General features: G+C 39.1%; 2 long non-coding RNA genes across 2 annotated transcripts; both read right to left on the reverse strand.

Moving 5' to 3' along the window:
- Nucleotides 1–4,710: 4,710 nt before the first annotated feature.
- Nucleotides 4,711–7,484, reverse strand: LOC140007464 (uncharacterized). The gene is made up of 3 exons (XR_011814775.1): nucleotides 7,361–7,484; nucleotides 5,493–5,569; nucleotides 4,711–4,820 (listed from the first exon to the last, which is right to left on the reverse strand). It is a non-coding gene; the product is annotated as an uncharacterized lncRNA (long non-coding RNA).
- Nucleotides 7,485–12,298: 4,814 nt separating this feature from the next.
- On the reverse strand, nucleotides 12,299–16,586 carry LOC140007686 (uncharacterized). Its single transcript, XR_011815030.1, has 3 exons — nucleotides 16,022–16,586; nucleotides 13,263–13,318; nucleotides 12,299–12,545 (listed from the first exon to the last, which is right to left on the reverse strand). It is a non-coding gene; the product is annotated as an uncharacterized lncRNA (long non-coding RNA).

The raw sequence follows: 16,586 nt of genomic DNA on the forward strand, positions 1-16,586 counted from the left end.
CGGAGGTGCGTCTTGGGGTTGCCCGTTCCATCATACTTGCTAAACTTGGGCGTTTTGAAACCCATGGGCAATTGCATATCCGGAAATAGGCTCAGCTCGTTGTAGTCTAACCCTCCTTGTTTGTTCAAGCCTTGGCTTTTCCTTATGAACTCCTCAAACCGATCCAATCGCTTTAGCAAATTCTTATCCACTGGTGCGGATGACTCCCCGGCTTCAATTTTCCCTTGAACAGCGGTATCTAGGGTGAATGGCTCAACGGTAGAGTAATAATAAGGTCCCTGTGGCTCGAATGGCATGCTCATAGTAATTGACGGATAATTTTGGGGAATTTGGACATGAGGAGGGTTAGTTTGGATGTAAGGTGCATAAGCAGGTTGTGGGCCATGAGTGGGATAAGTAAAGACTTCCTCAGGTGGGTTTATGACTTGTGAAGTAACAGAGGTTTGAACATAAGGTAAAAATATGGGTTGAGGTTCAAATTGGCCAGGAGGTAGCGGCTCATGTTGTTCACCGCTAGCACCACTAGCTACCAATTGATCGATTACTCGCCGTTGGGCCATCATTCCAACGCTCAGCTCATTAAATCGATTTAGAACTTCACGCAGTTGAGCTCCCAGATTTGTCAAGTCAGCCGGTGATGTAGTTGCGGGCCTATCAGATGATTCTGGATGGGTACTCATGTTTACACTATTTCTTGAAGCTCGGTTACGCAATCGGGTGATAATGGGGCTTTTTCGGGTAACTATATACTACCTGAGAATGTAGGAAAACCCTTATTAGATACCCTTCTTGATTGACTGCTGTCAAAAAGAAAAGAAAAAGGAAAAAGAAAAAGACAGGAGTTAGTAACAATTAAAGTAATTCGGATGCATGTCCTATGGGGGAACCCTTTTTGTGCCAAGGGTAGGCCTAAAATGAAAATGCAATCCTCTGAGGTAGGCACTATACCATACCTGATGGATCTGATCAACTCATTGAGTAAAAAATAATTTTGAAAATTTGGTCAATTGGAGAGACAAAAGACATTTGTCAAAATGAGGACCTCGTCCGAAGGGATTGATCACTTTTGATCGATACAAGAACTTGCAAAAACGCACGGGTTTGACCTTGACAAACTTCCTATCGAAGAGATTGGAATTCGTTGACAAAATTTCTTAGTGAAGCACGGGTCAAAACCCCAACCGATCAGATGGGCGGATGCAATGAATGGTTTTCTCAAAATTCACTAGGTTTCCCAATTTGGAATCATTGGAACCCTGATTGGTCAAATGGGTTAAATGAAATTGACCATTTATTTAAAATTAACCGAATTACCCTAAAAAGGGAAATGGGTCAAATGAATTAAATAAAGTTTAAAAACTTACTCAAAATTGACCGAATCATCCTAAAAAAAAGGAACTTGATCGAATGAAATTGAGAATTTTATTCAAAATGGATCGGATCATCCTAAAAAGGAAACTTGATCAGATGAATTGAATGAAATCGAGAATTTATTCAAAATTGACCAGATCGCCCTAAAAGGGTAAATTGGTCAAATGAATGAAATAGAATTAGTGATTTATTCAAAAATTGGCCGAATGACTCTAAAAAAGGGTAAATTGGTCAAATGACCCTAAAAAGGGTAAATTGGTCAAATGAATTGACGATTTATTCAAAATCGACCGGATGACCCTAAAAAGGGTAAATTGGTCAAATGACCCTAAAAAGGGTAAATTAGTCAAATGAATTGACGATTTATTCAAAATCGACTGGATGACCCTAAAAAGGGTAAATTGGTCAAATGAATTGATTGAAATTGATGATTTATTCAAAAATCGACCAAATCACCCAAAAAAGGATAAATTAGTCAAATTGATGATTTATTGAATGAATTGGCAAAATGGATTGGTTGAATTGTCCGGCCATTGGTTATTTCAAAATTATTGAGGTGCATTAGTCTATGACCTTCTAAAAATCAAATTTTTGCCTCAATTTATTTATCGTTTCAATAGGAGGAATCATTTGTGAATTTCTTCAAATTAATGTCCTTCACGCAAGGGATTTTTACCAATTTTTGATAAAATGGCCAAAAAGTGATTATTAGATGCTCATATTCCAAAGATCACTCTATGAAAATGATCGGATCCTACCTTACCTTGTGCACTACCCCTTTGGATGGTACAAAATGTAAATGTGCAAGTCTCACTGGATTAAGTATCCGAAACACAAGGTGGCTTATTCCTAAACACGGGATTCCCTATGTGGCATTCCCTTTCTAGGGTTTATGCATGATGCCATTTATTAAAGCAGTAAAACATGCAATTTGAAATGAAATCATGACCTAAAAGGACCTTTTATACGCCAAGGTAGGCTTAGAATGCTATGCCATTATTAATCTATGAATGCAACATACCAAAATCTTTAAACGTGCAATAACCTATTTACGAGGGTAGGCTCTAGAAGAAGGTCACGTCAGACCTCTTATTTGCTAGGGTGTGTGAATGCAATGGGGACACAAAACCAAGAAAAGTTAGTTCAACCAAATAAATACACATAACACATTGTAGCACCGAAATCAATACAAAGAAATAAAGCAATAAAAGGGAAAGAGTGGTTGGATCCCTCCCCTCGTGAATAGTGTCCCTAGCTCAGGATAAGGCTTACTCTACCCTAAGGCAATTCTAATATGGATGCATGAGGTTGGGGCTCGCTAATGCATCTAGACTCGATAAGCTCAGGTCCCCGAGCCTTCAGACTTGGAAACCAAAGGTCATCACCCCCAAGGTTCCTTGTCGGTGGCTCGAGCGATTCCCCAGATATTGCTACGCACATGTCGTGTCACGGCCACATGTCTGAGTGAATCTATCAAAAAATCCTCAATCTTCGACTAAAAGCTAAAGGCTATTAACCCAAAGCTTAAAGCGGAAGATTAAGTGACCCCTCGGATCGTGCTACGCACACGTCGTGTCATGATCACACGTCCAAGTAGGTCGCCTAAAATCCTAACAGGGTGGAGTGGCGTGACAAGCCACTAAAAGAAAATAAATGGAGGGTGAAAAATTAAAGCGTATGCACGTATGCTAGTGCTCGTTTGGAGGGGAGGGATCAAGAACCCAACACGAGGCTCTAGGGTATGTCCCCCACCCAAATGCAATGCAAGCGCGAGATAACAAGTAAACATACATCCAACCAATCATTCATTCGTGAGCGAGGGAGTAGTTTGAGATGCGTGAAATGCAAAATCCTAAAAAAGGAAAAAAATGCAACCCTAAAACATCCAAATGTGATATATGAAAAGGTTAAAAGAAGAAAAAGGTTGATTAAATCAAATTTGCTCGGACTCTCGAATGTCCCCAGTGGAGTCGCCAACTGTCGCGCCCCATTTTTTTTGATAAATAAAATAAATGGTTTAAAAAAATGTATTTTTTTTTGTGATTGGAAAATGAATTGTGATTTAAAAGAAAAAAATGGGTCTAAATGGGGGTTTGAGAATGCGACGATTTGACCCAAAGTTATAGTTTAAAAAGGGTTTTTTGAAACGAAATATGGAGTCGCCACTTGGTAATGAGTTAAGGTGTACCAAGTCACCTAAAAATGGATTTTAAAGAAAAATAGGAAAAAGTAGTAAGAAACCCCTTTTAAACGACTCCTAGTCCACGTAAACCAACGAAAAAGGTTCGGGAGTCACATTTGACAAAGGGCAAGGCAAGGATAAAATCCAAGGCACCCCTTTGACCTAGCCAAGGCTAGTTGCATGATTTAATCAAAGATTTTCTTGTTTTAACCAAAGAATTTATTACATTTGGGTGCACTACATGAATGCAAACCCTAGACCTAGGGGTATTGGGGGGAAATTTCTCTTCAAAGGTTGAGTGGTGCCAATCACATTAATTGTGAAGCCCAATAACGATCATTTGAAGAAGTCACGAATAATGCGAGTGGGATGCAAATGAATGGAATGCATGTATGCAATGTGAGGACCTGGGTTTGAAAAAGTAATAAAAGACAAGAATGTGTAAGTAAAATGTGCACGTGAGTGGGCAAGGTACGGTATGTGAAATGATAATATGAAGTGCATGTGTGCAAGTAATGACAAAAGTGCTCGTGTGCAAGTGAAAATATAAAGGTGCACGTGTGCAAAATGGGAGGAAAAATGAAAGTGTGATGAGGGTGTAAAATGGTAGAGTGGATTTAAAAATGCATGAGCCTAGGGAATTCATGCATATTGGGTACGGGGAGACCTAAATCGTGACTCAATTTGCCCTTTTATAGAGGGAATACAAGCGTGCTAAGGCTTAGAAAAAGCCACACTCGTCTATATCCCATATTTAAGGGGACTCTCAAGCAAATGAACCCTATAACTAGCATGAAATGCAAAAATCCTAAAATGGAGGGAAAAGGGGTTCGAGGGGCATGCAAAATGATAAAACTAAAAAGAATGCATGACATGTAATGAACATGCAAACATGTACTAACGAGGGGAAATCTGTGACGCCCCACATCTCCCTAAGGCGGACCAAAGGGTATCCGCGGACGCCTGCCCAGCTCACGCCAGGACTCAAGCAATTCCATTCAATTTAAAATCGAACTAAACACTTCGATGAGATCAACACGAATACAATAATGCGGAAGCGTTCAAGCTTAACAAGTCACTTAATGTATCACCAGTACATCGGGTAGTCATGAAACGACTTAAATTCAAAGTACACATCAGGGCCCAAACTTTTCAAGTTTACAATTTCCAAAAGTACAACCCAAACCAGGGCCTAGTCAAAATATATAACAGGAGTCTTAACAAAATTACAACGGATGGTTTCTCCATATCTCTCCAAGAGTCGGTCCTGTTAAAGAAAACAAAACTATAGGGTGAGCTAAACGCTCGTGAGGCCAAGAACACACATGCAAGCACTTAGTCAAATAACAATCCCAGATTTAATAAATAAAGCCATGTCTTTTCAATAATCAATCAATCAAACAGGAAAAGTAATCAGAAACAATTCAAGGATATAGTAGCTCTCAGGAGCTAAGTTCCACTCGATCTGCCGTTGTCATTCGTATACCTTCCCGCATTGACCCTCCTGTCAACCGGGTCGGTATTTCCATTTCCGTAGATCACCACTTACTTTTCTCCGTCCACCGTGCACCCCAAGGGCCCACAATGACCATATTTGGGCGATACTCAACGAGTATGCCAAGCAAGACCTCTTAATAGGTCGAGCTTATGTGTATCTCATGGCTCGTCCAAATCCCCGACCAAGCCCATTGCTGGCTCGAGTCTAAGGACGGCCTATGAGTTTGGGCGTCCCCCATTCATTTGAAAGTCGAGGAGGTTCACTCCAACGACATAAGCATTCATGACATAACATTGCATTTCATTCATTCATTCAATACATTTCATTCATTCATTTGAAATTAGAACGAGTGCGATAAAGTACGCACCCGCCCTTATTTTTAAAACTTTCAACAAATCCCACAAATAAGCAAGTATCAAAATTCACACACTTGACACTCACCGAGCAATTCAATAAGAATTATTTTCCGGAAGTTCAAGTGTCCGCGGTGAGATCCTCTTGAAGGTCTCCTTGCGCGCCTGGCAATTTAATAGCGAATAATCATACAATTAACCCACTTATCAAGAAGATTGTACATTAGTACAATCTAAGGATTATTTTGCAAAAAAGAACCTCAATTACACGTAAATCGAGGTTCAACTTGCCTTTTATTAGGTACAATATTATTTGAGTTTTTATCATGAAAATCGAGGGCAAAACGTTTGAATAATACTAAGAGAATTAAGAGTTTTGGAAAAACTCCTTTGCCTTGAAAAGTGAGAATTTCAGTTTCATCCTAAATCTTTGAAAAATCGTAACTCGCTCGGTATAAGTCGAGAATTGGAAAACTTTATACCGTTGGAACCCTCTGAGAGAGTACTATAAGTTCCTAGAAGACACTTTTCCATGAATCGAAGTGAAAAGTGGTCAAAAATGGGCTTGAAGACGCAGGGTTGGTTTTCATGGCAGAATTAAGTTGGATTTCGGCCAACTTTGGAAATTCGCCACGATTCACACGTTGCAAACCGGCCTCTGAAATTTTCAGCTCAATTAGTGTTGCAAGTGAAGTGTATGACAAAACAAGCGGATCAAGAATCGGAGTTTCGAGCACCGAGATACGGTAGCCCGAAGTTGAGCAAATTCAAGACTGGATGAGAATTTTCCAGATTTGAACCTCTAACTTTAGTAATTCAATTGGGTATCGAAACGAACTTGAATTGGCACCAAAATTGGCAGTATTTCAATACTATTTGGAAAGTATCCCTCTATCGAATTTCGGGGAAAAATACCTTCGGCAAGGTAGTTAATTAGCCAACCAAAGTTCAAGAAAAATCCTAAGGCAATCTGCCATGACTTTCATTTTCCAAATTTCCAATCGTTTAACCAAGAAAGTTATCCAACCATGGTTGATTTGTGAAATAAGGGTCTAAGATACATCCATGATACCTTTGGTAAGTGTTTAATATCAAGAACATCAACTAACAAGTTCACTCCAAGATTTTGTTCCAAACCAGTCCAAAGATTAGGGTTTTCCAAAACAGAGCAGTCCACTTGTTTCAGTCACAACTCAGTCATTATAGCTCGAAATCGAGCATGGCTTACGCCGTTGGAAAATAAATTCATAGATTTAAAATATCACAGAAGGAATCGTTTCCAAATTCGGCACTCATCTGGTTCAAATTCGGGCATCAAGTTGCTGCCTGAACACTTCATTCCAGAAGAACAGAGTAACAGGACAGCGAACTTAAAACATTTGGTTCGGCTTTCTCACAAAGAATCAGAACGTGCATTATATACCAAATTAAAGCTAGGAATGTCTAGTTTCAAACGCCACCGACGGCACATGATTTCGACATCCGAAGACAGAGTTATAGCCAAAATACTACTGCTGGTCAGAGCATACGCGAATCAGTTTTCCAGATTTGCTGGTTTCTAAAAAAAATTCATTTGCCCATTCAAACCTCATTATTTTTCAATGAAATTTTTCACACCTCTAATACATCATATAAGCATCCAATTCAAGCCATTAGTTCATTAAAAACTGGCCTTAAAATGGCCGAATAAAACAGGGGTAGAATCGGAAGTTTTTGCTTCTTACACCCAATGAAGTTCCTACTAATTACCCACCACTAATGCATCATTATAACCACTAAACCAACAATATAATCACCATCAATCATCACATCAGCAACAACAACCCAAGTGTGGGAATTCCAAGAGCCCACAATCACATTTTTACACCATACAAAAGCTAACCAAATGCATGCATGAACTTAACAAGGCAAGATAGCTTCCAATCTTCAAGTTTTCAAGGGTAGATCATCACTTACTTTGGGGTTGATGTTCAAGCAGAATTTCGGTCCTTTTTGCCCCAGAAAAACCGTGAGTTTTAGCTCTCTTTTGCAGCTCAAAATGCTCCTCAAGTGTCAAGCTAGGTGTGGTGCAAGTTTGGTTAAATTTGGAGGTGATTGGGGGTGGTTTTGGGTGAGATTAGTGTGCAGAAATTTTAGAACAAGGAGTTAGAGAGAGGGAGTGTTTTGGCCGGCCATGAGGGAATGAGAAGAGAGAGTGTGTTTGATCTAAGTTAGCTTCCAAGAGAAGGTGCAATGTGTGGTGCAAAATCACCCAAAAGTCAACTCTCATTAGGGGCCGTTTGGTGTGATTGCGGCTCGATTTTCCCGCGAGTTTGGTTCACTGGTGCACTAAACCTCCAATGCATATATATTCATGTAAATATTATTCACTCTTAGTTGTCCCGAAATAAGGGTCTAAAGTCCCCCAATCGAAGTCGCGCGTGTGAAAACGCGTACCGCCAAATTTAACGCTATAACGCGAAACTTTCGGAAAATTCTTATAACGATTGCACTACTAACTATCACTTGAATATTTATTCATAAGATCACCTATTTTAGGACCATAGTACAAGTCTCCAATATTCCAAGCTTATCGTGCTACCACGCGGAAAAAAATCTCCAAGTACTATTCACTATTTTTACTAAACGCGCTCTAGGAAATTAATTTTCGAAACGAATCATTTTAAAAAATATAACGAAGATATACTACCACTTATTTAGGTCTAATAAGACTAGAAAATATTCCTTGGAAATAAAATCCAATTAAATAATTTATTAAGCCATAAATTAGGCATAAAATAATAGTTTTTACGAGTCTTCACATCCTCTCCCCCTTAAGAAAATTTCGTCCTCGAAATTTACTTTGGTCGATGAACAAGTCTGGATACTTCTCCCTGATTGTCTCTTCAACTTCCCATGTTGCTTCCTCTACTCCATGGTTCTTCCATAAAACTTTCGCTAGTGGTATCTGCTTGTTCCTCAATTCCTTTACCTTTCGATCCAGAAGTTTTACCGGTCTCTCCTCATAGGTCAGGGTTTCATCAATCCCAATATTCTCCGGTTGTAAAACATGAGAGGGGTCTGGATGATACTTCTTAAGTATGGACACATGAAACACGTTATGGATACGAGATAAACTCGGTGGTAATTCCAGCTTATAGGCTACATTCCCAACTCGCTGAATAATCTTATAAGGCCCTACAAACCTTGGTTGTAGTTTCTTTCCTTTTTCCGGACATCAAACTTGCTTTTAAAGGCGTAATCTTGAGAAATACCATATCTCCAACGGTGAACTCCAAATCCTTCCTCCGATTGTCGGCATAACTTTTTTTTTGTCTACTCTGAGCGGTTTGAATTCTTTGCCGTACCAATTTCACCTTTTCATTAGCCTCCTCAATCCATGATACAGTAGTCGTGTCTAAGATTTTCCGTTCACCTACTTCATCCCAACAAATTGGGGATCTACACTTCCGACCATACAGTGCCTCATACGGAGCCATTTGAATAGAAGAGTGGAAACTATTGTTATAGGCAAATTCCACTAAAGTCAAAAACTTACTCCAATTCTCTCCAAAATCCAGTACACAAGTCCTCAACATGTCCTCAAGAGTTTGAATTGTTCTTTCAGATTGTCCATCAGTCTGGGGATGATAGGTGGTACTAAAGTTCAACTTAGTCCCCAACACTTCTTGCATCTTTTGCCAAAACCTCGAAACAAATCTTGGATCCCTATCTGACACAATACTCACAGGTATACCATGTAGTCTGATGATCTCATCCAAGTACAACTTGGCCAGCTTTTCTAACGGGTATTTCATGTTAATCGGTAGGAAATGAGCCGATTTAGTCAATCTATCTACTATCACCCAAATGGCATCATGGCCTCTCTGTGTCCTTGGTAAGCCTGATACAAAATCCATGGTAATATTTTCCCATTTCCACTCAGGTATTTCTAGAGGTTGCAAAAGCCCAGATGGTTTCTGATGTTCGGCTTTAACCTGTTGACAAACCAAGCATGTTTGAACAAATTGGGCAATTTCCTTCTTCATATTTTTCCACCAATATAGACTTTTCAAGTCTTGGTACATTTTATTCCCTCCTGAGAAATTATATGCCCTAGGAAAATCACTTCTTTTAGCCAGAATTCACATTTGCTAAACTTAGCATATAACTAATGTTCCCTCAAGATTTGTAAAACAATTCTTAAATGTTTCTCATGGTCATTCACATTCTTAGAATACACCAAAATATCATCAATGAAGATCACCACAAATTGGTCCAAGTAAGGCTTAAAAACCCTATGCATTAAATCCATGAAAGCGGCAGGTGCATTGGTTAACCCAAAAGGCATCACTGCAAACTCGAAGTGCCCATACCTCGAGTTAAAAGCAGTCTTAGGTATGTCCTTCTCCAAAATCCTCAATTGATAGTAACCTTACCTTAGATCCAACTTTGAAAACACTACCGCCCCTTGCAGTTGGTCAAACAGTTCATCAATGTGGGGTAGTGGGTATTTATTCTTAACCGTAACATCATTTAAACCTCGATAATCTATACATAACCTCAAACTCCCATCTTTCTTCTTTACAAACAAAACTGGGGCTCCCCACGGAGAATCACTCTCTCGTATAAAACCCCGTTCCAACAAATCCTGTAATTGTAACTTCAATTCATTTAATTCAGCTGGAGCCATCCGATATGGTGTCCTTGAGATAGGTGCTGTTCCCGGAGCTAAATCAATTTTAAAAGCTATTTCCCGTTCCGGAGGTAGAGACTCCAATTCTTCAGGAAAAACATCAGAAAATTCTTTTACTACCGGTGTGTCCTCCAGATTCACCTTATCGTTAGGGGTATTAATAAGAAAAACCAAATACCCTTGAGCTCCTTTACTTAACAACTTTCTAGCCCGAATTCCCGAAATAAGTGCAGACGAGGCTAACTTACCCCTTACATCCAGCAAAGCATGGCTTATTTAATAATCACTTATCAGGTTCAAGTACTACATATCACACCAATCCAACTTATCAAATAGTCATGGTCCAATAGGGAATTAATCGCATAATCAGATAAAACAGGCAAAAGGCTTGAAGTCGGAAGTAAAGTCCCAGACATTTGGAAGAAATTCAGGATATAGCGAAGCTTCAAATCAAAAGTTCATCCCTGGTGGTGCTGGACAACACAACAAGCAATGCCCCACCAGAGAGGTTCAGTTCAACCGCTACAGAAGAGTAGTAGCCGGTCTACAACCACACCAGTACGAATAAGTTCAAGAGTAGGGTCAAAGCAGAGCCAAATACTTCAGGTTCATGGTGTATGAGTACGAACAAAAGTATAAGTTCAAGTTCAAGTGCAAGTTCAAGTTCAAATTCAAGGGTCATGAGTACGAGTAAGAACACACTGGCCTAACCTCTGTCCAGCAATTCACATTCTTAAACAGTCACAAAATTCAAGTCCACATTCCATATATTCAGTCAAATTAGGTCCATTGAGGATACGCAAGAGCACACTAGCCTAAACAGGTTCAAGTCTCAAGTAAGCTCAGTCTAATCGGTTTCAGGCAGTTCGAGTTCTCTTACCAACCCACTGCAATACTTTCGGAGTTCAAACTTCCTAAGATTGAAATATTGGCACAGAACCAATCATAACATATGTTGCGCACAAGAAAATCTCACCAAGTTTCCGGTTAGGTTAATCCATTATACACTTGTAGATCGGATCTTCGGGTTTATGTTCGATTCATATTCAGTACTAGGGACCTATTAAATTATATGAAACTGTCTATCAATTTGTCTCACAAGTACAGGGTTGTCTAAGCCCTCGGTCACGGTCCCCTTTTCTCATTCCTGCTACCCTACTTAAGAAAAGTCTATAAGCACAGGAAAAGGCATAACTAAGCATAAAGAGCGTAACGCGTATACAAGTTGCAAAAACATTTAAAATCAGGTCATGATTCATTACATGTATCAAAAGTTATAGCACGATTAGAAGTTACAAAACAAGACCAAGATGTCCAATATTGCACAAAGGCAATTAAGTGCCACAAAAATATAGAAGTACATACAAGCAGGATACAAAAGGCCTCACAGCGTGCACTACCCCTTTCTAAGTCCATAGTTAAACCAAAGGGGTCCAGACATCACTAATTTCAATCAGATCACACGCCTTTACGAAATTAGATCCAATAAAGCCATAACGCAAGCTAAAACCAAGATTATCCATTCGGAGTTCAAAATCTTTAATAACCAGCCACCAGTCGGAACACCATCATCTCCAAAAATAACCAGTCTTAGGGTTTTGTAATTAAAGTCTCAAGTTCCAAGTTCAAACCCAAGAATAAGTACAACTTGCTACCTTACGTGTCAAATGGAAACCAAATCAATTCACACTAACTTGTACTCTTGAATGCAGTTGCTCTATATCTCAAAGTTGCCTCCGTCCATACATTTAAAATTGGCTCACTCTTCTTGAAAGTCAAGAATTTTAAAACATAAGAAGAGTATTTCAAGTAATCAGACATCTTATCAAGTTCAGGATTCACATTATTAAACATAAGCTTGCCATTCTTTCGAAAACTCAGGATATATATATATTTTTCTTCGTGTAAAGCATGGACAAATTTAAGTGAGAGATTACACCAATATACAATCAAGGGGGAAAACTTAGTTTAGAAAATGTAAATCTTGTATTAACTGTGGCGACCCCACTTCCCCCTGAGGCGAACCAAAGGGTTGGCGGGCCGTCTGCCCAGCTCTCGCCAGGACTCACGCACGCACACTAACCCAAATCCTATCGAAGAATAGCCTAACTATTACAATGTCGCTTCCTTTCAAAATAAGTCAACATCTACCACATTAACTTCAGAGACAACAAGGAACTTAAAATCGCCAATCTATGGCCCTTAGACATCACACGCTCTAGAACCAAGGAATAAGGTCGTTCGTATCTAGATACATCAATCCATAATTCACAAACACAAATATATTATCCAACCTCCGAAATAGGGTTTACACATTTTCCAGCTTCAAGCGGCAATCCAAAAACAAAAGTACAGAATTCAAGTTAAAACACAATACAAGCCTACACAATAGCCATAATATTCGTTACATCCCATACGAGAAGAAAAGAAACATGAATAAGTCTCAGCGCTTTCAGTCTCCAGAACCTGTTAAGGAAAACAAATACGTGGGGTGAGCTAAAGCTCAGTGGTGCCCCAAAACATGCAATCACATAAATCAAACAGCGGTTAATAATTTAAATCAAATCGAAACAGTCAGGAAAGCGTGTAACAACACAAGGTAGGATACAAGGGCTCTCAGGAGCCATTTTCCACGCTTGATCAGATACCATCGTAGTTGACCCTCCGTCAACTTTCCCTACTTAATTTCCATGTAGATACACTTATTTTAATCCTAACCCGTCACCGTTCATACCTCTGCTTTGGGCCCAAACTTCATCTACCGACGCAGTATACTCGAGATATACCCGTAATAAATTTGTCGAGGGATTCACCCAACGACGTTTTGGTAGTTGGATTCAGATGTCGAGGGATTCACCCAACGACGCAACTACAGATTCAGATGTTATGGTAGTTGGATTCAGATGTCGAGGGATTCACCCAGCGACGCAACTACATTTAGATTCACAGATTCAGATGTTATGGTAGTTGGATTCAGATGTCGAGGGATTCACCCAGCGACGCAACTACATTTAGATTCATTAGAAAATGTTTCACACATGTCACCACTCGAACGGCTAGTGCGATAAAGTACACACTGCTCACTTCGATGGATCAAAATCATTTATTGCATTTTGGCAATTATCACATAGCGAATTGATAAAGCGCTTAACCACCTAACATAGAACAAGCAGGGACACTCACCAAGAGTGAAGTTCAGATATTGGATTGAGGATCGAGTTCCGCGTCCTCGTAAAATCCTAGAATATCAGAATTTAAGCCATAAGTCTTCTATTGGAACTTTTGGCTTGCACATGTAGAGTTTTCTAGCATGTTGCTAGTTTACTTTTTCTCAAAATATTTTACTTGGAATCAAGCTTGTGAGAACCGTACAATATTTCTTATAATATTCCTGGAATACTTTTCCTCGAAGAAAATACTATTATTATTTTCTTAAAATAAGTCGGCAAGATATTTAATATCAAGGCTAGAAGTATACCTTGAGAAAAAGTTCCTTTGAGTGGCGGTGCTTGCAAAATCTTTGCTAAGGCTTTAGGGTAAGGTCTATTGAAAAATGTTGCTAGAATAAGGTTTTTCTTTTCTTCTTGCCAAGCAGGTTGCTACGTTTAAAACCAAAGTGATCGAGTTTCACCTTTCAAATTTTCCTTAGTTCCGACTAGCCTTAAACGATTTATAAAGAAGGAAGGAATTTGGAACAAAACTAAGGTTTTGAGTCTGGGAGAATCATTTCCCCAGATTGATAAGGCTAGTTTAACTTAAGGGATAAAAGTCATGTTGCCCAAGTTTCTAAGGCAAAAATAGTAGACACTATGTTTAGCAATATGATGCTAAATCTGTACCGTTCGAGACTTAAAGCAAAATATTTTTCATTTACTTAGTCAAGCGTTTACTTGGAGTCACAAGGTCGGTACAACTTCTCACATTTTCGATTCCAAACCAAAATCACATTTCCTCAATATTGCACAATTAGAATTTAAACAGTAATAACACTAGGGCTCGTCAATTCTTAGCCCTGTGTTCCAACAAATTTATATCTAAGCATAAGCAGGAAAATTTACCAAGGCTTCGTCAATACTTAGCACTTGGTAATCATTACTTATATCAACTCACAGTTTCACAAAATAGTAGCACAGATTTCCAAACAATTTCAGCAATTCAGTTATCCATGCAGGATGGGAATTCATAGAGCCCACCGTCAACAATTTCCAATAAATCAACCGTCAATTCAAAAGTGGGAATTCATAGAGCCCACCGTCAACAATTTCGACACATTATGCTCCAATGAAAAATAATGTCGACCATTAGCTTTGCGGACATTGGAATACGAATAGAAACTGTTTCACTAGCCAGGCTTAAGCATACGTTTAGCAAGTACCTTCTTACCCTCTAATCCTTTGAAAATTTCAGGAACACCCTAGGGTCAAACCACAATTCAGTCAAGAGTTTGAACCACTAGTAATATAAGGTCCCAATCCGAATTCAAGTGGAGATTTAAAATGAAACAGGTCATTCATGCCAAACAGTTTACTTTGAAAATTCACCGACAGTAGTACACATGGAGTAAAAATACGAAATTTCTACAGGGCGAAGATCTATGATTCTAGTTTCAAATGCCGCTGACGGCGCCTTAAACGGATTTTCCTACACCAAGATATAACCGTTTTATCGAGACTGGTCAGGGACTTCCGAAAATCTGGAGTTTCATTTTTCACTTATGAAAAACTCCTTTTTCTTTTCTTTTCACACCAAAAGTTTTTATTCAAACCATCGTACATTTCTTATAGGGCTCCAAAACAACATATTCCAAGCATCATTTTTCAAGAAAAATTTCCAAGAACCAAGCAAATTTTCAACTCAATTCTCGGCTGTCTCAACGAAAATTCCAGCAATTGTATACTAGCGTTTTTGGTTTCAGCTTTACATGTACTAATTGGTTCATTGCTGAACAAATTGTATATCTTAAAATTTGTATCTCTTATGAAATTCTGAGCCACCATAATCCAAGGAAATAAAATAAATTTCCAGAAACAAATTGAATTTTTCCAACGATATTGAAATTCTGGTTCATACCCCTTCGGCTATCACCCAAAATTTCCAGCAACCAATCTACTTTAGTTCGAATTTTCCCTTGGTTTAATCATGGTGTTAGTTACTCAAATTCAGTATTTAAACACATAGCAAGATAATGAACATTTCCAGTTTAAGAGTTGAATTTAAACCATGGTTACAAACCCCAAAATTTCCAGGTTTAAACCTCACGGCTTCTCTCAAGATTTCCAGAAATAACAATGGTTCTAAAACAGAATTTTCTTTGGTTAAAGCAGAATTTTTTTGGTACTCTATTAGGACATGTAAACACGTAGCTAGCTAGTAGAGGTTTTCAAATCAAATCCAGGTTCAAGCTACTATTATACTCAACTAACACAAATCCAGAAATTTTACCAACTATTCTCGAATGATCATTCATGAACCAATTTTTCGGCTTTCCTTTTATTTTCCAAGTGATCCAGGCTAATTAAATTCATGCATGACTCTAATCATAATAATCATCCGAGATTCGATTAGTTAATCACCCATGCATGCTCAATTCATTTCCGGAAAACACATTAGAGCTGCACTTCCAATCATCTTCTCGGCTAAGACATTTCCCTCTTAAAACAGAAGTTTCTTAAACTTTACCATTATCATCCGAAAGCACAATCAACATGCATGGTCTTAATCATCCAGTTTTTATTCAGCTAAGTACACTTAGGTGCTCAGATTGTCACTGGAAAAACAAAAGTGAAGCCGCATTTCCAATCAGCTTCTCAGCCGAAACATTTACTTCCAAAACAGATTTCCTAAGACTTTGATTTCATTAATCGGCTGTCTAAACCATGCATGCATGTCCCTAATGGTTTCAATCTACCTCTGATAACTCCTAAAATGATCCAGAAATTTACCTCACAACTAGTCAAGCTTTCACACGAAAATCTGGAAAATGTTTTCCTCCTCTCGGCTCACAAGCACGCGACAGGGTAGTGGTCCTGGTTCAGTGGGTTGCGGCTGGAATTGGCGAGGTGCAGAGTGGTTAAGATTGCAGTTGTGATGTTGGTCTGAAGTTATCGAAGGTGGTGATGGTTCTCTGGTTTCTCCCTCAGCTTACGGACAAGACAAAAGGGAAATGCAACTCGCGGCTTCCTCCTTCAGCTCCTCTTTGTCGATAATAACTAAGCAGAAGAGTTGCAGTTGTGGTTTGGAATGTGAAGTGGAAGTGGATGAAAGAGTGCCGTGGTTTTGGAGCTGATTGAGTGTAAGAGTTGGTTTACTTGTGGAGTTGGTGATGGATTTGGATTGGTGGTATGGGCGGTGCTAGGCTGCTGTCCGAAGTCTTGTTTGGGCAGAGGACTTGGAATTGTATCTTGATATGTGAAAGAAAGAGGGATGTGTATGGTGCCGGTTTTAGAAGATGTTTGAGGCCAGAATTGGTGGAGTGTGGAGATGGTTTTACGTATGGAATTGGAGAGT

Source organism: Coffea arabica, chromosome 5c, assembly GCF_036785885.1.
Source record: "Coffea arabica cultivar ET-39 chromosome 5c, Coffea Arabica ET-39 HiFi, whole genome shotgun sequence".
Lineage (NCBI taxonomy): Eukaryota > Viridiplantae > Streptophyta > Magnoliopsida > Gentianales > Rubiaceae > Coffea > Coffea arabica.